Below are 27,466 nucleotides of genomic sequence, written 5' to 3'. Positions count from 1 at the left end.
ACACTGGGCTTAGGATCTGCATAGGAAACACACACACAAGCACACACCTACCTTTGTTGCCTGCAGATGCCTCCTTGGCTGTCCCCAAACGGTATCAAACCAACACCCACGGGAAGCTGTAAGCATAGAGGACATGCCTGCACCCCATTGGACTTACCTGTGTGGGTTAAATCCGGGTTATTTGACAACCTATGGGGGTGATGGTTCTGCTCAGGCAGAGCAGTGCTGATGCTCCTCATAAAGCTGTCGCTGCTGTGAAGGTTCTAGGTGACATCACAATCCCTATGGTTACATACACAACAAAGCTGGGTTGTTGTTGTTTACACTCTGCAAGGCCTGTGGAAGTGAGTGACATCATAGCACTGTAGTTCTGAGGGTTCTAGATGGATGCAACAATCTCCTGTTGCTTCTATGAAGGCCATAATAGACGACATCACCAAACAGCTCCATAGTCACATACACAGCAAAGGAGAGATGTTGTTTACACCTAGTGATGTCAGTGGTATTGAGTGACATCACAGCACAGTGCTAAGGCTCCTGGGCCTGGACACAGCAGCGGCTGCAATATCTCAACGGAGAATACGTTTATATATATGTGTGTGTGTGCGCGTATATATATATATATATATATATATATATATATATATATATATTTCTCCGCCGAAATCACTTTTAAACCCATTTCCACCTTTTTTTCCCTTCTCTTCCTCTTACTTTTTTTTCACGTTTTTTACGTTTTTCTCCTTTTCGCCTCTTTTCTGGGCGTATTATTCTTCTTTTTCTTCTTTTTTTTCGTCTAATGCATACCCCATCAGTGCAGCAATGCTTATTCAATACCGCCAGCAGATGGAGACACTGGGGGATAATTTTCTAAGGATTTATACTGATTTTTCCTGTCTGAATTTGTCGCACAGAAAGTTGCAGGCCAAATATGTGTGACATTTCTGCGACTTTAGCTTCTAGAGCATTTTTACAACATTATACATAGGTGCTGAATACATAAAAAGCGACTGTTCAGCGACAGACAAGTCGCATCGGCTGAAAGTAGGCCAGAATGTCAGTCCATGTTGGAGCAGGTTTAGATACAGTCTAAAGCATAGATCTCAAAGTCTGTGCACAGAATTTAGCAAGGGCCTCGCACCTTCTGATGCATCAGGTAGGTGCACTATAGCATAGCCTAACCCTCTGTACTTTGGTCTATATTGATGCGGGACATAGACAGCCAGCTGATGACCAATCCATTAGTGCAATGGATGGCTGGAAGCATTTGTCTTTGCCTTTGCAATACCACAGAAGCAATGCATGGTCAATGTACAGCAATGACACACCTGTGTGAACAGCCAGGAGACCCCCCCATGTTATGTTACATAGTTACATAGTTAGTACGGTCGAAAAAAGACATATGTCCATCAAGTTCAACCAGGGAATTAAGGGGTAGGGGTGTGGCGCGATATTGGGGAAGGGATGAGATTTTATATTTCTTCATAAGCATTAATCTTATTTTGTCAATTAGGAACATTCAGCACCCACCCGCTATCAAGGCAGCTGCCTATCATGTCATGCCCTACCTGCACAGGTGTGCTGGCTACTCAAATGATCCAATTAAGGAGGCCATTTAGTCAGCAGCAGCAGAAGTCCTGTGCCTGGACGCTCCAACAGCGGCCAGACACAAGCAGAAGCAGCAGAAGCAGCAGCAGCACCACCTTTTGTTTTTTGGCTGCAGCAGCAGCAGCAGCAGCAGCAAGGCCCACAGGGCTGGCTAGCTGGCTAGCCAGCAAGCAGGTAGCAATGAAAGTAGGAATCTTTCTTTTTAACCCTGTAAGGGGGTGGTGCACTGTACCCGAAGATACTGCCATATCGGGTCAATGCATAGGGCGACGGAAGCAAGCTTCGAAATCGGCCCCCGTTCTCAAAAATCCATTTAATATATGGTCCCCAGATAGGGGACGTATCAGATATTAAACTGATAAGAACAGATTTTTTTTTGATTGAAAGAGCTTAATTTTCCGTTCAGTCATTACAAGTCGTACAATAAATTACAGTCACACAAAGCATGATAGTACAATACACAGCAAAGGTTCCCTAAGCTATACATCGCACACCATGCTACTCTAACATTCAGCTCAATCCTGCAATATAAAGGCACAAGAGATCAAACAAAAACCAAATAATACAATCTGTGATCGGGGTAGGGGTGTGGGCGACTATGTGGGGGTAGGGAGGGGGCGGATCACAGGGCCAAACTGTTGGGCTGTATCTTCAGGGAGACATGGGAGAAGGAGAGGGGTCTTCACTCCTCTTCTTCCTCATCAACGGCCGAGCTGTCCAAGATGGAATAGTCTCTAAGCAGGTTCTTGATGAACCTGCGGCAGTCCCGGACGGACATGTTTTCCCTGTTGATCACGAGGCGGTTCCTGGCAAGCCACACTGCGTCCTTAAAACAGTTCATAAGGCGCCAGGCCTCCTGGATGGCCTCCACGTCGTGGGTCCCAGGGAACAGGCCGTAAAGCACCGAATGGTACGATAGGCAGCTCCTGGGCACTGAGTCTCTGAGTTCCTGTTCTAGGGCGTCCAACAGACCCTGTGCAAAGGGGCACTGCCAAAACACGTGGAAAGATGTTTCCTCCACGTAGGGGCAACGGGGGCAGTACCGGGTCTTGCACAGGTTGCGGGCATGCATGAATGACCTGAGAGAGAGACCTCCCATGACGGCCATCCACGACAAGTCCTTGTGTCCATTGGTAAGCCGCTTTGAGGCCACATTGTTCCAAACTGTCTCTGCAGTGGCTGCGGGGAGTCCCGGAACCAGCTCGGTCGAGTCCTTAGCTCGGATGAGCTTGTGGATTGTCTTTGGCTTCCATAGGTCTGGTTTCAGTCCTTCCAGCTGGTGCTCCCTCACAAACCGGACAACATCCCCATAGAACCAGGGAGTGTTCCAGTTGTAAGGGATGGAGCTGTCCCACTTGTCCCAGCCCAGCTGTCTCCAGAGGGGCATGAGAAGCAAGCGAGACATGGACCTGCCCGCTGAGCCAGTCTTTTCTACAAGAGTCCGCTGCACCGTGACACATGCAAAGGAGGCCCTCAGCAGAGCGGGGATGTCGGGTATTCCCTTCCCACCCCTGCGGGGTTCCTTGTACATCACGGTCCTCTTGACTCTGTCCATTTTGCCCCAGACGAAGCCAAACACTGTCCGGGTGATGGCCTTGCAAACGGTGGTATGGGGAGGCCAGGCCTGTGCGGTATATTGGAGCACAGGCAAAACTTCACTCCGCAGGACAAGTGCCTTGCCTTCCATCGTGAGCTTTCTGGAGCTCCACAGTCCGATCTTCGAGTTTATCCTTCCTAGTCGGTCTTGCCAAGACTTAAGGGCCGCTCCTTCCTTCCCGAACCAGACTCCAAGAATTTGAATGAAGTCCGGCTTAACGGCAAAGGGGAAGGGGGCGGGAGAAGCCAGGTGCCATTCCCCGAAGAGCATGGCCTCCGACTTCCCGCAGTTGACTTTTGCCCCCGAAGCTCTGCCGAAGTCCTCGCAGGTCTGGACGAGTGCAGTCACCGAACGCTGGTCAGCGCAGAAGACGGTCACGTCGTCCATGTAGAGCGAGCACTTGACCTCGTGGCGATCTGGTCCTGGTGCGGTGATCCCTCTGATCTCTCCATTCTGCCGGATAGTCTCAGCGAAGAGCTCTATAACACAAACAAAAAGGAGAGGTGAAAGAGGGCAGCCTTGTCTAACCCCTGAAAGAATGGAAAAGGGGTCAGTCTTCCAGCCGTTCACCAACACCGTGCTGTAAATGTCAAAATACATAACGTTAACAAAAGAGCAAAACATCTTCCCCAGACCCAGCCTGCGCAAAACCCTGTCCATGAATGCGTGGGAGACACGGTCGAACGCCTTCTCCTGATCTAAGCTGACCAGGGCGGCGCGGCCCCCGCGGTCCTGGATGTAATGGACCGTGTCTCTCACAAGGGCAAGGCTGTCGGCAATCCTGCGGCCAGGAATGCTGCAGGTCTGGTCCGGATGGACGATCTGCCCCATGACAGGTTTCAGCCTGTTGGCCAGCACCTTGGCGAGGATCTTGTAGTCCACGTTCAGGAGAGAGATGGGACGCCAGTTTTTCAGGTCACATCTCTCCCCCTTCCGCTTATACAAGATCGTGATCATCCCTTCCCTCAACGACGGAGGCATTCTGCCCCCCACCACCATCTCCTCGTACACCTCCAACAGGTCCGGACAGATCAGGTCACCCAGCGCTACGTAGAGCTCGGCCGGGAGACCGTCACTGCCCGGGGTCCTGCCGGGCTTAAAGGATTTAGCGGCAGAGAGCAGCTCCCCCACCGTCAAGGGATCGTCCATTGCCGCCGCACCTGCGGGATCAACAACGTTAGTGACACCTGACAGGAACCTCTCGGCGGCTTCGGGGTCGGATGACTTGGGGGCGTAGAGGTTGCTGTAGAAGTCGTGGACGACCCCCATCACTTCCTCCTTGCCGCTCCTCATGTGTCCGGTCTCATCTCGTAGCTCAGTCAGGGGCGTGTGGCCGGCATGGAGCTTCCTGAAAAAGAAAGAGTTACATTTCTCACCCTTCTCCAGGTTCTCCACCTTGGAACGAAAGACGATTCGCTTGGATTCCTCCTCAAAGTGCCTTTTCAAGCTCTTTTTGGTCTCCTCCAGCTCCTCCCTGACGTCCCAGCCACACTGGAGCAGGTCCTGCAGGGACCGCAGCTCGCGCTGCAGTTTCCTCAAGTCCCACTTCTTCGCACACGCCTGTTGTCTGCCTTTTGCCTGAAAGAAACAACGGAATTCGACTTTAACATATTCCCACCAATCGCTGATGCACTTGAACAGGCATTTGTCATTTCGCCATACAAGGTAAGCATCCCTAAGTTCCTCCATGACCTCCCTCTGCTCCAACAGGGCACAATTCAACTTCCAGGAGCCCGGGCCAGGTGGGAATCCATGGCCCAGAGTCCCCCGGAATCGAATGGCCCTGTGGTCAGAGAAGAAGCAGGGGACCATAGAGTACGACACCTTTCTGACTGCTCTCGAAGTGAAGATGAAGTCTATCCGAGAACGGAGCGAGCCATCGGGACGGCTCCACGTATAGTTTACGGAGCCGTTCCCGATGGACCCGACAACGTCCTGCAAGGATGCCTCCGTCACCATCTCAATCAGCAGTTTAGACGTCACGTCCAGGTTGGCGGATGTGCCAGAACTGCGCCCTTCCACCTCAATGGGGCAGTTGAAGTCACCACCCAACACTACTGCCCTAGTGGTGGCGAGTTCAGCCCGCAGGGCCTGGAGAACCTCCAGTCGGACATCCCTCTCAGGGGAGGCATACACGTTGATGAGCCGCACGGGCTCACCCGCCCAGGAACCGTCTGCGACAAGAAGTCTGCCACAGACGAGCTCCCGGACGGAATCAAGTGCAAAGTTACCTCCCCTGATCAGGATGGCCACCCCCGCAGACCTATTGTCGCCCCCACCAGACCAGTAGGAAGGGCCGTGAGGCCACTGCCTGGCCAGATGGTTGTAAGACCTAGAAGCAGACAAAGCACATTCCTGCAACATGTAAACATCACACCTCTGGGAATCTAAGAACGTAAGAACAGTCTGAAATCTGAACCAAGCTCTAATACTCCTCACATTAATGCAGAAGATGTTGAGATCAGCCATGGGAATAAAAAGAGAGGTTAGTTCTGATACTAGTTACCAGTCTGGTCGGACGGGTCCTCTTCTCTGGCGCCTGTCGGCTCCTGTGGCTTCTCGTAGCGCCCTTCCAAGAACTCGTCGTAGACCGTGTTGGACGGAGTGTCCAGGATTTTCTTAACCTCTGGGTCCTGCAGCAGCTCCTCCATAGATTGAGCTTGGACTGGCTCTGCTTGGACCTGCTCCACTTGGGCCTGCTCCATCACCTCCTCTCCTTCTGAAGCCTCAAGGCTCTCGCAGACCTGCTCCATCTCCTCCTCCTCATCTGAAGCTTGAGGGGTCTCGCAGGTCTCGATTATCTTTCTTTTGTGGGACTCTTCTGATACGTTGTCCCTTCCTTTCCTCTTCCTCTGTATGGTACCTGGGGGAGGAAGCACAGGAAAGTCCTCCGAAGGGCGGGCACCAGCAGCTGGAGGGGGGTTAGGTGCTGCTGGGCCAGGAGAGAAAGGAGGCTGGGTGGGGCGGGGGGCAGGAGAGAGTGCCCGGGCAGGGGAGGACGGGGCAGGGGTGGGCCGGGCAGGGGAGGACGGGGCAGGGGTGGGCCGGGCAGGGGAGGACGGGGCAGGGGTGGGCCGGGGTGGGGTACGGGGGGCAGGGGTGGGCCGGGGTGGGGTACGGGGGGCAGGGGTGGGGCGGGATGGGGCAGGAGGGGCGGGGGTGGGACGGGATGGGGCAGGAGGGGCAGGGGTGGGACGGGATGGGGCAGGAGGGGCAGGGGTGGGACGGGATGGGGCAGGGGTGGGACGGGATGGGGCAGGGGTGGGGCGGGATGGGGCAGGAGATGGGGCGGGAGGGGCAGGGGATGGGGCGGGAGGGGCAGGGGAGGGGCGGGACGGGGCAGGGGTGGTGGCTTTCGCCTTCTTACCCTCCTTGGTCGGCTTGGCCATCCGTGGTGTTGGCTCCGGAGCTGGGGCTGGCTTCGGTGCTCTCGCTGCCACAGATGCCCATGTTCTCTCCCTCTGGGGGCAGTCCTTGTAGCTGTGGGCTGCCAGTCCGCAGAGGTTGCAGGTCTTGCTCTTGGGGCAGTCCTTGGTCGTGTGACCTGTCACACGGCAATACCTGCAGGCATCCTCCGTACAGTCCTTGCCCTCGTGGCCCATCTTGCCACATCTCCTGCAGGTCTGCGGCATGTCCGGGTAGAAGATAAGTCCTGTGGAGTTGCCCAAGGAAAATGTCGTTGGCAGGTGCTGTAGTCCGTCTGGAGAAGCAGGGTTCTTGTTGAGTCTGACGACCACAGACCACTTGCAGGTCCAGTATCCGAGTGAGTTCAGGATGCGGGTGGGCTCCCTCACCACGGTGCAGAAGCGCTTCAGGAAGGTCGAGATGTCCGTGCCTGGGGTGTGTGGGTTCCGCATTGAGACCGTCACCCGCCTCTCCTCTCTTTGAATAAGGCAGTTGCCCACAAAGCGAGAGAAAGGGGATTCGGGACTCGCCGCTTTCACCACCTCCCAGTATCTTCTACAGGTCCCAATGGTGGCAAAGGTGATGTAGAAGATTCCCGAAAAGAAGGTTGCTATTCCCAGGGTGTCAGCCGTGGGGAAGCCTTGATCCGCCAGCATCTTCTTGCAGAACACGTCGTGGGACATGTCCGGCACCCTTCCGTCCACGGGCTTGAGCTTCAAGGCAACAGTCTGCCTCATCCAGGGCTCCAGGGTTGGAGCTTCCAGGTTAGGAATTCTGCCGCCCTTCTGCCTTGCCGTGGTGGAGGTTGAAGCTTGCTGTGGTTGGGGCTGGACCTCCAGGCCTTGCCCTGCAGCCTCCTGGGTGGACTTGCTGGTTGAGGCCATGGCTTCTTCCAGCAGGCTCTTTTCCGCTTCCTTGCTTGCTTGTGGAGAGAGGCTTCGCAAAGTCTTCTTTCCCGGGTGGGAGGAGCTATGCAGATCCGGTCCCGGTGGGAGGAGCTATGCAAATCCTTCTCCAGAGGCAGCGAGTTTCTTCGAAAAGATTCTGCGCCGCCTTCCTCTTCGCCGCTGTTCCGGAATTCACCGCCGATTCCCTTCTTCCAGGTTCTTCGTCGGCTTCTTCCGGAGCTGCAGTCTTCAAGATCTTCTCCTTCTTCAGATGTTCCGAGGCAGGCAGGAGACGATCTTCAGGTGGTATGCTCTAGAGAAATGCGGTTCTAATAAGAACGAAAAGTACTGCAATCGTACTACGCAAAATCTCTACCACAATGCTTGGAGTTCTTCAGACCGTAGCGATCATGGTATCTCCCCTGCCAGGTAAGTATCCCCTACTGATAAGAACAGATACTACACTTGATCTTAGCCAAAAGGCCGAGAAGCGATAACCGTGAAAGGGGCGGGCCCAACAAGGTCCCCTTCATGGGCACTATCACTGCTTGCTGTCAGGGAGGCTGCCAGACAATTTTCCATGCACACTCTGGGCTGGGGGGCAGTCAACCACCAGTACACACAGCAGAACCTAAACCCATACCATTATTGCTAAGCAGCAAGACAGGGGCCCATTGCACTCCCACGGGGCCTTTTTAAATGCAATCCATAACCCGGATTTGCCAGGAACCCTTCTTACTCCTCCTACTTGCATGTGACACTGGGCTTAGGATCTGCATAGGAAACACACACACAAGCACACACCTACCTTTGTTGCCTGCAGATGCCTCCTTGGCTGTCCCCAAACGGTATCAAACCAACACCCACGGGAAGCTGTAAGCATAGAGGACATGCCTGCACCCCATTGGACTTACCTGTGTGGGTTAAATCCGGGTTATTTGACAACCTATGGCGGTGATGGTTCTGCTCAGGCAGAGCAGTGCTGATGCTCCTCATAAAGCTGTCGCTGCTGTGAAGGTTCTAGGTGACATCACAATCCCTATGGTTACATACACAACAAAGCTGGGTTGTTGTTGTTTACACTCTGCAAGGCCTGTGGAAGTGAGTGACATCATAGCACTGTAGTTCTGAGGGTTCTAGATGGATGCAACAATCTCCTGTTGCTTCTATGAAGGCCATAATAGACGACATCACCAAACAGCTCCATAGTCACATACACAGCAAAGGAGAGATGTTGTTTACACCTAGTGATGTCAGTGGTATTGAGTGACATCACAGCACAGTGCTAAGGCTCCTGGGCCTGGACACAGCAGCGGCTGCAATATCTCAACGGAGAATACGTTTATATATATGTGTGTGTGTGCGCGTATATATATATATATATATATATATATATATATATATATATATATATTTCTCCGCCGAAATCACTTTTAAACCCATTTCCACCTTTTTTTCCCTTCTCTTCCTCTTACTTTTTTTTCACGTTTTTTTACGTTTTTCTCCTTTTCGCCTCTTTTCTGGGCGTATTATTCTTCTTTTTCTTCTTTTTTTTCGTCTAATGCATACCCCATCAGTGCAGCAATGCTTATTCAATACCGCCAGCAGATGGAGACACTGGGGGATAATTTTCTAAGGATTTATACTGATTTTTCCTGTCTGAATTTGTCGCACAGAAAGTTGCAGGCCAAATATGTGTGACATTTCTGCGACTTTAGCTTCTAGAGCATTTTTACAACATTATACATAGGTGCTGAATACATAAAAAGCGACTGTTCAGCGACAGACAAGTCGCATCGGCTGAAAGTAGGCCAGAATGTCAAGTCCATGTTGGAGCAGGTTTAGATACAGTCTAAAGCATAGATCTCAAAGTCTGTGCACAGAATTTAGCAAGGGCCTCGCACCTTCTGATGCATCAGGTAGGTGCACTATAGCATAGCCTAACCCTCTGTACTTTGGTCTATATTGATGCGGGACATAGACAGCCAGCTGATGACCAATCCATTAGTGCAATGGATGGCTGGAAGCATTTGTCTTTGCCTTTGCAATACCACAGAAGCAATGCATGGTCAATGTACAGCAATGACACACCTGTGTGAACAGCCAGGAGACCCCCCCATGTTATGTTACATAGTTACATAGTTAGTACGGTCGAAAAAAGACATATGTCCATCAAGTTCAACCAGGGAATTAAGGGGTAGGGGTGTGGCGCGATATTGGGGAAGGGATGAGATTTTATATTTCTTCATAAGCATTAATCTTATTTTGTCAATTAGGAACATTCAGCACCCACCCGCTATCAAGGCAGCTGCCTATCATGTCATGCCCTACCTGCACAGGTGTGCTGGCTACTCAAATGATCCAATTAAGGAGGCCATTTAGTCAGCAGCAGCAGAAGTCCTGTGCCTGGACGCTCCAACAGCGGCCAGACACAAGCAGAAGCAGCAGAAGCAGCAGCAGCACCACCTTTTGTTTTTTGGCTGCAGCAGCAGCAGCAGCAGCAGCAAGGCCCACAGGGCTGGCTAGCTGGCTAGCCAGCAAGCAGGTAGCAATGAAAGTAGGAATCTTTCTTTTTAACCCTGTAAGGGGGTGGTGCACTGTACCCGAAGATACTGCCATATCGGGTCAATGCATAGGGCGACGGAAGCAAGCTTCGAAATCGGCCCCCGTTCTCAAAAATCCATTTAATATATGGTCCCCAGATAGGGGACGTATCAGATATTAAACTGATAAGAACAGATACTACACTTGATCTTAGCCAAAAGGCCGAGAAGCGATAACCGTGAAAGGGGCGGGCCCAACAAGGTCCCCTTCATGGGCACTATCACTGCTTGCTGTCAGGGAGGCTGCCAGACAATTTTCCATGCACACTCTGGGCTGGGGGGCAGTCAACCACCAGTACACACAGCAGAACCTAAACCCATACCATTATTGCTAAGCAGCAAGACAGGGGCCCATTGCACTCCCACGGGGCCTTTTTAAATGCAATCCATAACCCGGATTTGCCAGGAACCCTTCTTACTCCTCCTACTTGCATGTGACACTGGGCTTAGGATCTGCATAGGAAACACACACACAAGCACACACCTACCTTTGTTGCCTGCAGATGCCTCCTTGGCTGTCCCCAAACGGTATCAAACCAACACCCACGGGAAGCTGTAAGCATAGAGGACATGCCTGCACCCCATTGGACTTACCTGTGTGGGTTAAATCCGGGTTATTTGACAACCTATGGCGGTGATGGTTCTGCTCAGGCAGAGCAGTGCTGATGCTCCTCATAAAGCTGTCGCTGCTGTGAAGGTTCTAGGTGACATCACAATCCCTATGGTTACATACACAACAAAGCTGGGTTGTTGTTGTTTACACTCTGCAAGGCCTGTGGAAGTGAGTGACATCATAGCACTGTAGTTCTGAGGGTTCTAGATGGATGCAACAATCTCCTGTTGCTTCTATGAAGGCCATAATAGACGACATCACCAAACAGCTCCATAGTCACATACACAGCAAAGGAGAGATGTTGTTTACACCTAGTGATGTCAGTGGTATTGAGTGACATCACAGCACAGTGCTAAGGCTCCTGGGCCTGGACACAGCAGCGGCTGCAATATCTCAACGGAGAATACGTTTATATATATGTGTGTGTGTGCGCGTATATATATATATATATATATATATATATATATATATATATATATATTTCTCCGCCGAAATCACTTTTAAACCCATTTCCACCTTTTTTTCCCTTCTCTTCCTCTTACTTTTTTTTCACGTTTTTTTACGTTTTTCTCCTTTTCGCCTCTTTTCTGGGCGTATTATTCTTCTTTTTCTTCTTTTTTTTCGTCTAATGCATACCCCATCAGTGCAGCAATGCTTATTCAATACCGCCAGCAGATGGAGACACTGGGGGATAATTTTCTAAGGATTTATACTGATTTTTCCTGTCTGAATTTGTCGCACAGAAAGTTGCAGGCCAAATATGTGTGACATTTCTGCGACTTTAGCTTCTAGAGCATTTTTACAACATTATACATAGGTGCTGAATACATAAAAAGCGACTGTTCAGCGACAGACAAGTCGCATCGGCTGAAAGTAGGCCAGAATGTCAGTCCATGTTGGAGCAGGTTTAGATACAGTCTAAAGCATAGATCTCAAAGTCTGTGCACAGAATTTAGCAAGGGCCTCGCACCTTCTGATGCATCAGGTAGGTGCACTATAGCATAGCCTAACCCTCTGTACTTTGGTCTATATTGATGCGGGACATAGACAGCCAGCTGATGACCAATCCATTAGTGCAATGGATGGCTGGAAGCATTTGTCTTTGCCTTTGCAATACCACAGAAGCAATGCATGGTCAATGTACAGCAATGACACACCTGTGTGAACAGCCAGGAGACCCCCCCATGTTATGTTACATAGTTACATAGTTAGTACGGTCGAAAAAAGACATATGTCCATCAAGTTCAACCAGGGAATTAAGGGGTAGGGGTGTGGCGCGATATTGGGGAAGGGATGAGATTTTATATTTCTTCATAAGCATTAATCTTATTTTGTCAATTAGGAACATTCAGCACCCACCCGCTATCAAGGCAGCTGCCTATCATGTCATGCCCTACCTGCACAGGTGTGCTGGCTACTCAAATGATCCAATTAAGGAGGCCATTTAGTCAGCAGCAGCAGAAGTCCTGTGCCTGGACGCTCCAACAGCGGCCAGACACAAGCAGAAGCAGCAGAAGCAGCAGCAGCACCACCTTTTGTTTTTTGGCTGCAGCAGCAGCAGCAGCAGCAGCAAGGCCCACAGGGCTGGCTAGCTGGCTAGCCAGCAAGCAGGTAGCAATGAAAGTAGGAATCTTTCTTTTTAACCCTGTAAGGGGGTGGTGCACTGTACCCGAAGATACTGCCATATCGGGTCAATGCATAGGGCGACGGAAGCAAGCTTCGAAATCGGCCCCCGTTCTCAAAAATCCATTTAATATATGGTCCCCAGATAGGGGACGTATCAGATATTAAACTGATAAGAACAGATTTTTTTTTTTTTTTTTTTTATCTAAAGCCGAGGAACGTGCTTTCGATTCACCCAAAGTGCAAGAAAAAGTGCAAACGTGTTACACTAAAAAAACGTGCACAAAGGATGCGGTCTATCGCAAGCCCTTCTCCGATAGGAGAGAGGCCCCCCAACAAACCTTACCCTTCGCCTCCGGACCAAAAGGTACCTGCGAGGTTCCAGGTTCGATGTCCCTTTTCGCCGAAGCTACTAGGGGACCACAAATGCTCCCGGCATCCCCCTTGGCGTTAGCCAAGGTATCTGCCCGCAGAGCCGATTACGGTAGGTACCCTGCCAAAGCAGGAGTACCCGGGGTGTTTGCAGGGAGGTGCGGAACCTAATGGCCACACACACCTCCCCTAGACCGCCAGGAGGGACACCCAGAAGGGCTACCGCATCCTGACAAATCCTGTGAACACACAACACGCAAAAAGTGACACAGTGAGACAAAAAAGAAATAAATAAGTGAATGTGTGCAGATATACTGCCCGGACATCCGGCCGGATCTATAAAAATTTCTCTGATCCTAGCCAGAAGGCCGGGAATCAAGAGGTGAGTGCCACAAGGTGAAGAGATTATGGTGCCCGTGCTTCAACTCAGTGAGCCTATTCTCCCAGTGAGTTTCGGCACCTCGGGGTCACCACTCCCCGAGGCACAAAGTACCTCGGCTCTAGACCCTCTCAGCCTCATGGCGAGACCCGGAGGGAACAGGTCACATCGGGGCAGCCGTCGAGCTGATTCCTCAGAACCAGCCCCGGAAAGCCCTGGTACACCTGCATCCTCCATGCAGCACCCATCCCCACCAGCCCCATACCGGCGTTACTGTCCACCGGCATGAAAAACTGATAAGAACAGATACTACACTTGATCTTAGCCAAAAGGCCGAGAAGCGATAACCGTGAAAGGGGCGGGCCCAACAAGGTCCCCTTCATGGGCACTATCACTGCTTGCTGTCAGGGAGGCTGCCAGACAATTTTCCATGCACACTCTGGGCTGGGGGGCAGTCAACCACCAGTACACACAGCAGAACCTAAACCCATACCATTATTGCTAAGCAGCAAGACAGGGGCCCATTGCACTCCCACGGGGCCTTTTTAAATGCAATCCATAACCCGGATTTGCCAGGAACCCTTCTTACTCCTCCTACTTGCATGTGACACTGGGCTTAGGATCTGCATAGGAAACACACACACAAGCACACACCTACCTTTGTTGCCTGCAGATGCCTCCTTGGCTGTCCCCAAACGGTATCAAACCAACACCCACGGGAAGCTGTAAGCATAGAGGACATGCCTGCACCCCATTGGACTTACCTGTGTGGGTTAAATCCGGGTTATTTGACAACCTATGGCGGTGATGGTTCTGCTCAGGCAGAGCAGTGCTGATGCTCCTCATAAAGCTGTCGCTGCTGTGAAGGTTCTAGGTGACATCACAATCCCTATGGTTACATACACAACAAAGCTGGGTTGTTGTTGTTTACACTCTGCAAGGCCTGTGGAAGTGAGTGACATCATAGCACTGTAGTTCTGAGGGTTCTAGATGGATGCAACAATCTCCTGTTGCTTCTATGAAGGCCATAATAGACGACATCACCAAACAGCTCCATAGTCACATACACAGCAAAGGAGAGATGTTGTTTACACCTAGTGATGTCAGTGGTATTGAGTGACATCACAGCACAGTGCTAAGGCTCCTGGGCCTGGACACAGCAGCGGCTGCAATATCTCAACGGAGAATACGTTTATATATATGTGTGTGTGTGCGCGTATATATATATATATATATATATATATATATATATATATATATATTCTCCGCCGAAATCACTTTTAAACCCATTTCCACCTTTTTTTCCCTTCTCTTCCTCTTACTTTTTTTTCACGTTTTTTTACGTTTTTCTCCTTTTCGCCTCTTTTCTGGGCGTATTATTCTTCTTTTTCTTCTTTTTTTTCGTCTAATGCATACCCCATCAGTGCAGCAATGCTTATTCAATACCGCCAGCAGATGGAGACACTGGGGGATAATTTTCTAAGGATTTATACTGATTTTTCCTGTCTGAATTTGTCGCACAGAAAGTTGCAGGCCAAATATGTGTGACATTTCTGCGACTTTAGCTTCTAGAGCATTTTTACAACATTATACATAGGTGCTGAATACATAAAAAGCGACTGTTCAGCGACAGACAAGTCGCATCGGCTGAAAGTAGGCCAGAATGTCAGTCCATGTTGGAGCAGGTTTAGATACAGTCTAAAGCATAGATCTCAAAGTCTGTGCACAGAATTTAGCAAGGGCCTCGCACCTTCTGATGCATCAGGTAGGTGCACTATAGCATAGCCTAACCCTCTGTACTTTGGTCTATATTGATGCGGGACATAGACAGCCAGCTGATGACCAATCCATTAGTGCAATGGATGGCTGGAAGCATTTGTCTTTGCCTTTGCAATACCACAGAAGCAATGCATGGTCAATGTACAGCAATGACACACCTGTGTGAACAGCCAGGAGACCCCCCCATGTTATGTTACATAGTTACATAGTTAGTACGGTCGAAAAAAGACATATGTCCATCAAGTTCAACCAGGGAATTAAGGGGTAGGGGTGTGGCGCGATATTGGGGAAGGGATGAGATTTTATATTTCTTCATAAGCATTAATCTTATTTTGTCAATTAGGAACATTCAGCACCCACCCGCTATCAAGGCAGCTGCCTATCATGTCATGCCCTACCTGCACAGGTGTGCTGGCTACTCAAATGATCCAATTAAGGAGGCCATTTAGTCAGCAGCAGCAGAAGTCCTGTGCCTGGACGCTCCAACAGCGGCCAGACACAAGCAGAAGCAGCAGAAGCAGCAGCAGCACCACCTTTTGTTTTTTGGCTGCAGCAGCAGCAGCAGCAGCAGCAAGGCCCACAGGGCTGGCTAGCTGGCTAGCCAGCAAGCAGGTAGCAATGAAAGTAGGAATCTTTCTTTTTAACCCTGTAAGGGGGTGGTGCACTGTACCCGAAGATACTGCCATATCGGGTCAATGCATAGGGCGACGGAAGCAAGCTTCGAAATCGGCCCCCGTTCTCAAAAATCCATTTAATATATGGTCCCCAGATAGGGGACGTATCAGATATTAAACTGATAAGAACAGATACTACACTTGATCTTAGCCAAAAGGCCGAGAAGCGATAACCGTGAAAGGGGCGGGCCCAACAAGGTCCCCTTCATGGGCACTATCACTGCTTGCTGTCAGGGAGGCTGCCAGACAATTTTCCATGCACACTCTGGGCTGGGGGGCAGTCAACCACCAGTACACACAGCAGAACCTAAACCCATACCATTATTGCTAAGCAGCAAGACAGGGGCCCATTGCACTCCCACGGGGCCTTTTTAAATGCAATCCATAACCCGGATTTGCCAGGAACCCTTCTTACTCCTCCTACTTGCATGTGACACTGGGCTTAGGATCTGCATAGGAAACACACACACAAGCACACACCTACCTTTGTTGCCTGCAGATGCCTCCTTGGCTGTCCCCAAACGGTATCAAACCAACACCCACGGGAAGCTGTAAGCATAGAGGACATGCCTGCACCCCATTGGACTTACCTGTGTGGGTTAAATCCGGGTTATTTGACAACCTATGGCGGTGATGGTTCTGCTCAGGCAGAGCAGTGCTGATGCTCCTCATAAAGCTGTCGCTGCTGTGAAGGTTCTAGGTGACATCACAATCCCTATGGTTACATACACAACAAAGCTGGGTTGTTGTTGTTTACACTCTGCAAGGCCTGTGGAAGTGAGTGACATCATAGCACTGTAGTTCTGAGGGTTCTAGATGGATGCAACAATCTCCTGTTGCTTCTATGAAGGCCATAATAGACGACATCACCAAACAGCTCCATAGTCACATACACAGCAAAGGAGAGATGTTGTTTACACCTAGTGATGTCAGTGGTATTGAGTGACATCACAGCACAGTGCTAAGGCTCCTGGGCCTGGACACAGCAGCGGCTGCAATATCTCAACGGAGAATACGTTTATATATATGTGTGTGTGTGCGCGTATATATATATATATATATATATATATATATATATATATATATATATTTCTCCGCCGAAATCACTTTTAAACCCATTTCCACCTTTTTTTCCCTTCTCTTCCTCTTACTTTTTTTTCACGTTTTTTTACGTTTTTCTCCTTTTCGCCTCTTTTCTGGGCGTATTATTCTTCTTTTTCTTCTTTTTTTTCGTCTAATGCATACCCCATCAGTGCAGCAATGCTTATTCAATACCGCCAGCAGATGGAGACACTGGGGGATAATTTTCTAAGGATTTATACTGATTTTTCCTGTCTGAATTTGTCGCACAGAAAGTTGCAGGCCAAATATGTGTGACATTTCTGCGACTTTAGCTTCTAGAGCATTTTTACAACATTATACATAGGTGCTGAATACATAAAAAGCGACTGTTCAGCGACAGACAAGTCGCATCGGCTGAAAGTAGGCCAGAATGTCAGTCCATGTTGGAGCAGGTTTAGATACAGTCTAAAGCATAGATCTCAAAGTCTGTGCACAGAATTTAGCAAGGGCCTCGCACCTTCTGATGCATCAGGTAGGTGCACTATAGCATAGCCTAACCCTCTGTACTTTGGTCTATATTGATGCGGGACATAGACAGCCAGCTGATGACCAATCCATTAGTGCAATGGATGGCTGGAAGCATTTGTCTTTGCCTTTGCAATACCACAGAAGCAATGCATGGTCAATGTACAGCAATGACACACCTGTGTGAACAGCCAGGAGACCCCCCCATGTTATGTTACATAGTTACATAGTTAGTACGGTCGAAAAAAGACATATGTCCATCAAGTTCAACCAGGGAATTAAGGGGTAGGGGTGTGGCGCGATATTGGGGAAGGGATGAGATTTTATATTTCTTCATAAGCATTAATCTTATTTTGTCAATTAGGAACATTCAGCACCCACCCGCTATCAAGGCAGCTGCCTATCATGTCATGCCCTACCTGCACAGGTGTGCTGGCTACTCAAATGATCCAATTAAGGAGGCCATTTAGTCAGCAGCAGCAGAAGTCCTGTGCCTGGACGCTCCAACAGCGGCCAGACACAAGCAGAAGCAGCAGAAGCAGCAGCAGCACCACCTTTTGTTTTTTGGCTGCAGCAGCAGCAGCAGCAGCAGCAGCAAGGCCCACAGGGCTGGCTAGCTGGCTAGCCAGCAAGCAGGTAGCAATGAAAGTAGGAATCTTTCTTTTTAACCCTGTAAGGGGGTGGTGCACTGTACCCGAAGATACTGCCATATCGGGTCAATGCATAGGGCGACGGAAGCAAGCTTCGAAATCGGCCCCCGTTCTCAAAAATCCATTTAATATATGGTCCCCAGATAGGGGACGTATCAGATATTAAACTGATAAGAACAGATACTACACTTGATCTTAGCCAAAAGGCCGAGAAGCGATAACCGTGAAAGGGGCGGGCCCAACAAGGTCCCCTTCATGGGCACTATCACTGCTTGCTGTCAGGGAGGCTGCCAGACAATTTTCCATGCACACTCTGGGCTGGGGGGCAGTCAACCACCAGTACACACAGCAGAACCTAAACCCATACCATTATTGCTAAGCAGCAAGACAGGGGCCCATTGCACTCCCACGGGGCCTTTTTAAATGCAATCCATAACCCGGATTTGCCAGGAACCCTTCTTACTCCTCCTACTTGCATGTGACACTGGGCTTAGGATCTGCATAGGAAACACACACACAAGCACACACCTACCTTTGTTGCCTGCAGATGCCTCCTTGGCTGTCCCCAAACGGTATCAAACCAACACCCACGGGAAGCTGTAAGCATAGAGGACATGCCTGCACCCCATTGGACTTACCTGTGTGGGTTAAATCCGGGTTATTTGACAACCTATGGCGGTGATGGTTCTGCTCAGGCAGAGCAGTGCTGATGCTCCTCATAAAGCTGTCGCTGCTGTGAAGGTTCTAGGTGACATCACAATCCCTATGGTTACATACACAACAAAGCTGGGTTGTTGTTGTTTACACTCTGCAAGGCCTGTGGAAGTGAGTGACATCATAGCACTGTAGTTCTGAGGGTTCTAGATGGATGCAACAATCTCCTGTTGCTTCTATGAAGGCCATAATAGACGACATCACCAAACAGCTCCATAGTCACATACACAGCAAAGGAGAGATGTTGTTTACACCTAGTGATGTCAGTGGTATTGAGTGACATCACAGCACAGTGCTAAGGCTCCTGGGCCTGGACACAGCAGCGGCTGCAATATCTCAACGGAGAATACGTTTATATATATGTGTGTGTGTGCGCGTATATATATATATATATATATATATATATATATATATATTTCTCCGCCGAAATCACTTTTAAACCCATTTCCACCTTTTTTTCCCTTCTCTTCCTCTTACTTTTTTTTCACGTTTTTTTACGTTTTTCTCCTTTTCGCCTCTTTTCTGGGCGTATTATTCTTCTTTTTCTTCTTTTTTTTCGTCTAATGCATACCCCATCAGTGCAGCAATGCTTATTCAATACCGCCAGCAGATGGAGACACTGGGGGATAATTTTCTAAGGATTTATACTGATTTTTCCTGTCTGAATTTGTCGCACAGAAAGTTGCAGGCCAAATATGTGTGACATTTCTGCGACTTTAGCTTCTAGAGCATTTTTACAACATTATACATAGGTGCTGAATACATAAAAAGCGACTGTTCAGCGACAGACAAGTCGCATCGGCTGAAAGTAGGCCAGAATGTCAGTCCATGTTGGAGCAGGTTTAGATACAGTCTAAAGCATAGATCTCAAAGTCTGTGCACAGAATTTAGCAAGGGCCTCGCACCTTCTGATGCATCAGGTAGGTGCACTATAGCATAGCCTAACCCTCTGTACTTTGGTCTATATTGATGCGGGACATAGACAGCCAGCTGATGACCAATCCATTAGTGCAATGGATGGCTGGAAGCATTTGTCTTTGCCTTTGCAATACCACAGAAGCAATGCATGGTCAATGTACAGCAATGACACACCTGTGTGAACAGCCAGGAGACCCCCCCATGTTATGTTACATAGTTACATAGTTAGTACGGTCGAAAAAAGACATATGTCCATCAAGTTCAACCAGGGAATTAAGGGGTAGGGGTGTGGCGCGATATTGGGGAAGGGATGAGATTTTATATTTCTTCATAAGCATTAATCTTATTTTGTCAATTAGGAACATTCAGCACCCACCCGCTATCAAGGCAGCTGCCTATCATGTCATGCCCTACCTGCACAGGTGTGCTGGCTACTCAAATGATCCAATTAAGGAGGCCATTTAGTCAGCAGCAGCAGAAGTCCTGTGCCTGGACGCTCCAACAGCGGCCAGACACAAGCAGAAGCAGCAGAAGCAGCAGCAGCACCACCTTTTGTTTTTTGGCTGCAGCAGCAGCAGCAGCAGCAGCAAGGCCCACAGGGCTGGCTAGCTGGCTAGCCAGCAAGCAGGTAGCAATGAAAGTAGGAATCTTTCTTTTTAACCCTGTAAGGGGGTGGTGCACTGTACCCGAAGATACTGCCATATCGGGTCAATGCATAGGGCAACGGAAGCAAGCTTCGAAATCGGCCCCCGTTCTCAAAAATCCATTTAATATATGGTCCCCAGATAGGGGACGTATCAGATATTAAACTGATAAGAACAGATACTACACTTGATCTTAGCCAAAAGGCCGAGAAGCGATAACCGTGAAAGGGGCGGGCCCAACAAGGTCCCCTTCATGGGCACTATCACTGCTTGCTGTCAGGGAGGCTGCCAGACAATTTTCCATGCACACTCTGGGCTGGGGGGCAGTCAACCACCAGTACACACAGCAGAACCTAAACCCATACCATTATTGCTAAGCAGCAAGACAGGGGCCCATTGCACTCCCACGGGGCCTTTTTAAATGCAATCCATAACCCGGATTTGCCAGGAACCCTTCTTACTCCTCCTACTTGCATGTGACACTGGGCTTAGGATCTGCATAGGAAACACACACACAAGCACACACCTACCTTTGTTGCCTGCAGATGCCTCCTTGGCTGTCCCCAAACGGTATCAAACCAACACCCACGGGAAGCTGTAAGCATAGAGGACATGCCTGCACCCCATTGGACTTACCTGTGTGGGTTAAATCCGGGTTATTTGACAACCTATGGCGGTGATGGTTCTGCTCAGGCAGAGCAGTGCTGATGCTCCTCATAAAGCTGTCGCTGCTGTGAAGGTTCTAGGTGACATCACAATCCCTATGGTTACATACACAACAAAGCTGGGTTGTTGTTGTTTACACTCTGCAAGGCCTGTGGAAGTGAGTGACATCATAGCACTGTAGTTCTGAGGGTTCTAGATGGATGCAACAATCTCCTGTTGCTTCTATGAAGGCCATAATAGACGACATCACCAAACAGCTCCATAGTCACATACACAGCAAAGGAGAGATGTTGTTTACACCTAGTGATGTCAGTGGTATTGAGTGACATCACAGCACAGTGCTAAGGCTCCTGGGCCTGGACACAGCAGCGGCTGCAATATCTCAACGGAGAATACGTTTATATATATGTGTGTGTGTGCGCGTATATATATATATATATATATATATATATATATATATATATTTCTCCGCCGAAATCACTTTTAAACCCATTTCCACCTTTTTTTCCCTTCTCTTCCTCTTACTTTTTTTTCACGTTTTTTTACGTTTTTCTCCTTTTCGCCTCTTTTCTGGGCGTATTATTCTTCTTTTTCTTCTTTTTTTTCGTCTAATGCATACCCCATCAGTGCAGCAATGCTTATTCAATACCGCCAGCAGATGGAGACACTGGGGGATAATTTTCTAAGGATTTATACTGATTTTTCCTGTCTGAATTTGTCGCACAGAAAGTTGCAGGCCAAATATGTGTGACATTTCTGCGACTTTAGCTTCTAGAGCATTTTTACAACATTATACATAGGTGCTGAATACATAAAAAGCGACTGTTCAGCGACAGACAAGTCGCATCGGCTGAAAGTAGGCCAGAATGTCAGTCCATGTTGGAGCAGGTTTAGATACAGTCTAAAGCATAGATCTCAAAGTCTGTGCACAGAATTTAGCAAGGGCCTCGCACCTTCTGATGCATCAGGTAGGTGCACTATAGCATAGCCTAACCCTCTGTACTTTGGTCTATATTGATGCGGGACATAGACAGCCAGCTGATGACCAATCCATTAGTGCAATGGATGGCTGGAAGCATTTGTCTTTGCCTTTGCAATACCACAGAAGCAATGCATGGTCAATGTACAGCAATGACACACCTGTGTGAACAGCCAGGAGACCCCCCCATGTTATGTTACATAGTTACATAGTTAGTACGGTCGAAAAAAGACATATGTCCATCAAGTTCAACCAGGGAATTAAGGGGTAGGGGTGTGGCGCGATATTGGGGAAGGGATGAGATTTTATATTTCTTCATAAGCATTAATCTTATTTTGTCAATTAGGAACATTCAGCACCCACCCGCTATCAAGGCAGCTGCCTATCATGTCATGCCCTACCTGCACAGGTGTGCTGGCTACTCAAATGATCCAATTAAGGAGGCCATTTAGTCAGCAGCAGCAGAAGTCCTGTGCCTGGACGCTCCAACAGCGGCCAGACACAAGCAGAAGCAGCAGAAGCACCACCTTTTGTTTTTTGGCTGCAGCAGCAGCAGCAGCAAGGCCCACAGGGCTGGCTAGCTGGCTAGCCAGCAAGCAGGTAGCAATGAAAGTAGGAATCTTTCTTTTTAACCCTGTAAGGGGGTGGTGCACTGTACCCGAAGATACTGCCATATCGGGTCAATGCATAGGGCGACGGAAGCAAGCTTCGAAATCGGCCCCCGTTCTCAAAAATCCATTTAATATATGGTCCCCAGATAGGGGACGTATCAGATATTAAACTGATAAGAACAGATACTACACTTGATCTTAGCCAAAAGGCCGAGAAGCGATAACCGTGAAAGGGGCGGGCCCAACAAGGTCCCCTTCATGGGCACTATCACTGCTTGCTGTCAGGGAGGCTGCCAGACAATTTTCCATGCACACTCTGGGCTGGGGGGCAGTCAACCACCAGTACACACAGCAGAACCTAAACCCATACCATTATTGCTAAGCAGCAAGACAGGGGCCCATTGCACTCCCACGGGGCCTTTTTAAATGCAATCCATAACCCGGATTTGCCAGGAACCCTTCTTACTCCTCCTACTTGCATGTGACACTGGGCTTAGGATCTGCATAGGAAACACACACACAAGCACACACCTACCTTTGTTGCCTGCAGATGCCTCCTTGGCTGTCCCCAAACGGTATCAAACCAACACCCACGGGAAGCTGTAAGCATAGAGGACATGCCTGCACCCCATTGGACTTACCTGTGTGGGTTAAATCCGGGTTATTTGACAACCTATGGCGGTGATGGTTCTGCTCAGGCAGAGTAGTGCTGATGCTCCTCATAAAGCTGTCGCTGCTGTGAAGGTTCTAGGTGACATCACAATCCCTATGGTTACATACACAACAAAGCTGGGTTGTTGTTGTTTACACTCTGCAAGGCCTGTGGAAGTGAGTGACATCATAGCACTGTAGTTCTGAGGGTTCTAGATGGATGCAACAATCTCCTGTTGCTTCTATGAAGGCCATAATAGACGACATCACCAAACAGCTCCATAGTCACATACACAGCAAAGGAGAGATGTTGTTTACACCTAGTGATGTCAGTGGTATTGAGTGACATCACAGCACAGTGCTAAGGCTCCTGGGCCTGGACACAGCAGCGGCTGCAATATCTCAACGGAGAATACGTTTATATATATGTGTGTGTGTGCGCGTATATATATATATATATATATATATATATATATATATATATATTTCTCCGCCGAAATCACTTTTAAACCCATTTCCACCTTTTTTTCCCTTCTCTTCCTCTTACTTTTTTTTCACGTTTTTTTACGTTTTTCTCCTTTTCGCCTCTTTTCTGGGCGTATTATTCTTCTTTTTCTTCTTTTTTTTCGTCTAATGCATACCCCATCAGTGCAGCAATGCTTATTCAATACCGCCAGCAGATGGAGACACTGGGGGATAATTTTCTAAGGATTTATACTGATTTTTCCTGTCTGAATTTGTCGCACAGAAAGTTGCAGGCCAAATATGTGTGACATTTCTGCGACTTTAGCTTCTAGAGCATTTTTACAACATTATACATAGGTGCTGAATACATAAAAAGCGACTGTTCAGCGACAGACAAGTCGCATCGGCTGAAAGTAGGCCAGAATGTCAGTCCATGTTGGAGCAGGTTTAGATACAGTCTAAAGCATAGATCTCAAAGTCTGTGCACAGAATTTAGCAAGGGCCTCGCACCTTCTGATGCATCAGGTAGGTGCACTATAGCATAGCCTAACCCTCTGTACTTTGGTCTATATTGATGCGGGACATAGACAGCCAGCTGATGACCAATCCATTAGTGCAATGGATGGCTGGAAGCATTTGTCTTTGCCTTTGCAATACCACAGAAGCAATGCATGGTCAATGTACAGCAATGACACACCTGTGTGAACAGCCAGGAGACCCCCCCATGTTATGTTACATAGTTACATAGTTAGTACGGTCGAAAAAAGACATATGTCCATCAAGTTCAACCAGGGAATTAAGGGGTAGGGGTGTGGCGCGATATTGGGGAAGGGATGAGATTTTATATTTCTTCATAAGCATTAATCTTATTTTGTCAATTAGGAACATTCAGCACCCACCCGCTATCAAGGCAGCTGCCTATCATGTCATGCCCTACCTGCACAGGTGTGCTGGCTACTCAAATGATCCAATTAAGGAGGCCATTTAGTCAGCAGCAGCAGAAGTCCTGTGCCTGGACGCTCCAACAGCGGCCAGACACAAGCAGAAGCAGCAGAAGCAGCAGCAGCACCACCTTTTGTTTTTTGGCTGCAGCAGCAGCAGCAGCAGCAGCAAGGCCCACAGGGCTGGCTAGCTGGCTAGCCAGCAAGCAGGTAGCAATGAAAGTAGGAATCTTTCTTTTTAACCCTGTAAGGGGGTGGTGCACTGTACCCGAAGATACTGCCATATCGGGTCAATGCATAGGGCGACGGAAGCAAGCTTCGAAATCGGCCCCCGTTCTCAAAAATCCATTTAATATATGGTCCCCAGATAGGGGACGTATCAGATATTAAACTGATAAGAACAGATACTACACTTGATCTTAGCCAAAAGGCCGAGAAGCGATAACCGTGAAAGGGGCGGGCCCAACAAGGTCCCCTTCATGGGCACTATCACTGCTTGCTGTCAGGGAGGCTGCCAGACAATTTTCCATGCACACTCTGGGCTGGGGGGCAGTCAACCACCAGTACACACAGCAGAACCTAAACCCATACCATTATTGCTAAGCAGCAAGACAGGGGCCCATTGCACTCCCACGGGGCCTTTTTAAATGCAATCCATAACCCGGATTTGCCAGGAACCCTTCTTACTCCTCCTACTTGCATGTGACACTGGGCTTAGGATCTGCATAGGAAACACACACACAAGCACACACCTACCTTTGTTGCCTGCAGATGCCTCCTTGGCTGTCCCCAAACGGTATCAAACCAACACCCACGGGAAGCTGTAAGCATAGAGGACATGCCTGCACCCCATTGGACTTACCTGTGTGGGTTAAATCCGGGTTATTTGACAACCTATGGCGGTGATGGTTCTGCTCAGGCAGAGCAGTGCTGATGCTCCTCATAAAGCTGTCGCTGCTGTGAAGGTTCTAGGTGACATCACAATCCCTATGGTTACATACACAACAAAGCTGGGTTGTTGTTGTTTACACTCTGCAAGGCCTGTGGAAGTGAGTGACATCATAGCACTGTAGTTCTGAGGGTTCTAGATGGATGCAACAATCTCCTGTTGCTTCTATGAAGGCCATAATAGACGACATCACCAAACAGCTCCATAGTCACATACACAGCAAAGGAGAGATGTTGTTTACACCTAGTGATGTCAGTGGTATTGAGTGACATCACAGCACAGTGCTAAGGCTCCTGGGCCTGGACACAGCAGCGGCTGCAATATCTCAACGGAGAATACGTTTATATATATGTGTGTGTGTGCGCGTATATATATATATATATATATATATATATATATATATATTTCTCCGCCGAAATCACTTTTAAACCCATTTCCACCTTTTTTTCCCTTCTCTTCCTCTTACTTTTTTTTCACGTTTTTTTACGTTTTTCTCCTTTTCGCCTCTTTTCTGGGCGTATTATTCTTCTTTTTCTTCTTTTTTTTCGTCTAATGCATACCCCATCAGTGCAGCAATGCTTATTCAATACCGCCAGCAGATGGAGACACTGGGGGATAATTTTCTAAGGATTTATACTGATTTTTCCTGTCTGAATTTGTCGCACAGAAAGTTGCAGGCCAAATATGTGTGACATTTCTGCGACTTTAGCTTCTAGAGCATTTTTACAACATTATACATAGGTGCTGAATACATAAAAAGCGACTGTTCAGCGACAGACAAGTCGCATCGGCTGAAAGTAGGCCAGAATGTCAGTCCATGTTGGAGCAGGTTTAGATACAGTCTAAAGCATAGATCTCAAAGTCTGTGCACAGAATTTAGCAAGGGCCTCGCACCTTCTGATGCATCAGGTAGGTGCACTATAGCATAGCCTAACCCTCTGTACTTTGGTCTATATTGATGCGGGACATAGACAGCCAGCTGATGACCAATCCATTAGTGCAATGGATGGCTGGAAGCATTTGTCTTTGCCTTTGCAATACCACAGAAGCAATGCATGGTCAATGTACAGCAATGACACACCTGTGTGAACAGCCAGGAGACCCCCCCATGTTATGTTACATAGTTACATAGTTAGTACGGTCGAAAAAAGACATATGTCCATCAAGTTCAACCAGGGAATTAAGGGGTAGGGGTGTGGCGCGATATTGGGGAAGGGATGAGATTTTATATTTCTTCATAAGCATTAATCTTATTTTGTCAATTAGGAACATTCAGCACCCACCCGCTATCAAGGCAGCTGCCTATCATGTCATGCCCTACCTGCACAGGTGTGCTGGCTACTCAAATGATCCAATTAAGGAGGCCATTTAGTCAGCAGCAGCAGAAGTCCTGTGCCTGGACGCTCCAACAGCGGCCAGACACAAGCAGAAGCAGCAGAAGCAGCAGCAGCACCACCTTTTGTTTTTTGGCTGCAGCAGCAGCAGCAGCAGCAGCAAGGCCCACAGGGCTGGCTAGCTGGCTAGCCAGCAAGCAGGTAGCAATGAAAGTAGGAATCTTTCTTTTTAACCCTGTAAGGGGGTGGTGCACTGTACCCGAAGATACTGCCATATCGGGTCAATGCATAGGGCGACGGAAGCAAGCTTCGAAATCGGCCCCCGTTCTCAAAAATCCATTTAATATATGGTCCCCAGATAGGGGACGTATCAGATATTAAACTGATAAGAACAGATACTACACTTGATCTTAGCCAAAAGGCCGAGAAGCGATAACCGTGAAAGGGGCGGGCCCAACAAGGTCCCCTTCATGGGCACTATCACTGCTTGCTGTCAGGGAGGCTGCCAGACAATTTTCCATGCACACTCTGGGCTGGGGGGCAGTCAACCACCAGTACACACAGCAGAACCTAAACCCATACCATTATTGCTAAGCAGCAAGACAGGGGCCCATTGCACTCCCACGGGGCCTTTTTAAATGCAATCCATAACCCGGATTTGCCAGGAACCCTTCTTACTCCTCCTACTTGCATGTGACACTGGGCTTAGGATCTGCATAGGAAACACACACACAAGCACACACCTACCTTTGTTGCCTGCAGATGCCTCCTTGGCTGTCCCCAAACGGTATCAAACCAACACCCACGGGAAGCTGTA

At 48.7% G+C, this 27,466-nt stretch overlaps 9 non-coding genes and 2 pseudogenes across 9 annotated transcripts; all 11 read right to left on the bottom strand.

Moving 5' to 3' along the window:
- Positions 1–1,824: 1,824 nt before the first annotated feature.
- On the bottom strand, positions 1,825–1,999 carry LOC130317997 (U2 spliceosomal RNA; annotated as a pseudogene).
- Positions 2,000–7,818: 5,819 nt separating this feature from the next.
- On the bottom strand, positions 7,819–7,992 carry LOC130318011 (U2 spliceosomal RNA; annotated as a pseudogene).
- Positions 7,993–10,084: 2,092 nt separating this feature from the next.
- LOC130317989 (U2 spliceosomal RNA) lies at positions 10,085–10,275 on the bottom strand. The gene has a single exon (XR_008864985.1). It is a non-coding gene; the product is annotated as a U2 spliceosomal RNA (small nuclear RNA).
- A 2,091-nt stretch (positions 10,276–12,366) lies between these two features.
- On the bottom strand, positions 12,367–12,552 carry LOC130318008 (U2 spliceosomal RNA). Its single transcript, XR_008864995.1, has one exon. It is a non-coding gene; the product is annotated as a U2 spliceosomal RNA (small nuclear RNA).
- Positions 12,553–13,244: 692 nt separating this feature from the next.
- Positions 13,245–13,432, bottom strand: LOC130318019 (U2 spliceosomal RNA). Its single transcript, XR_008864999.1, has one exon. It is a non-coding gene; the product is annotated as a U2 spliceosomal RNA (small nuclear RNA).
- Positions 13,433–15,520: 2,088 nt separating this feature from the next.
- Positions 15,521–15,711, bottom strand: LOC130317976 (U2 spliceosomal RNA). The gene has a single exon (XR_008864973.1). It is a non-coding gene; the product is annotated as a U2 spliceosomal RNA (small nuclear RNA).
- Positions 15,712–17,805: 2,094 nt separating this feature from the next.
- Positions 17,806–17,996, bottom strand: LOC130317964 (U2 spliceosomal RNA). The gene has a single exon (XR_008864962.1). It is a non-coding gene; the product is annotated as a U2 spliceosomal RNA (small nuclear RNA).
- A 2,083-nt stretch (positions 17,997–20,079) lies between these two features.
- On the bottom strand, positions 20,080–20,270 carry LOC130317979 (U2 spliceosomal RNA). The gene has a single exon (XR_008864976.1). It is a non-coding gene; the product is annotated as a U2 spliceosomal RNA (small nuclear RNA).
- A 2,070-nt stretch (positions 20,271–22,340) lies between these two features.
- Positions 22,341–22,531, bottom strand: LOC130317951 (U2 spliceosomal RNA). The gene has a single exon (XR_008864951.1). It is a non-coding gene; the product is annotated as a U2 spliceosomal RNA (small nuclear RNA).
- A 2,087-nt stretch (positions 22,532–24,618) lies between these two features.
- LOC130317939 (U2 spliceosomal RNA) lies at positions 24,619–24,809 on the bottom strand. The gene has a single exon (XR_008864940.1). It is a non-coding gene; the product is annotated as a U2 spliceosomal RNA (small nuclear RNA).
- A 2,083-nt stretch (positions 24,810–26,892) lies between these two features.
- On the bottom strand, positions 26,893–27,083 carry LOC130317927 (U2 spliceosomal RNA). The gene has a single exon (XR_008864929.1). It is a non-coding gene; the product is annotated as a U2 spliceosomal RNA (small nuclear RNA).
- Positions 27,084–27,466: the final 383 nt, after the last annotated feature.

Source organism: Hyla sarda, unplaced genomic scaffold (assembly GCF_029499605.1).
Source record: "Hyla sarda isolate aHylSar1 unplaced genomic scaffold, aHylSar1.hap1 scaffold_204, whole genome shotgun sequence".
Lineage (NCBI taxonomy): Eukaryota > Metazoa > Chordata > Amphibia > Anura > Hylidae > Hyla > Hyla sarda.
This window is presented reverse-complemented; position numbering and strand designations above follow the sequence as displayed.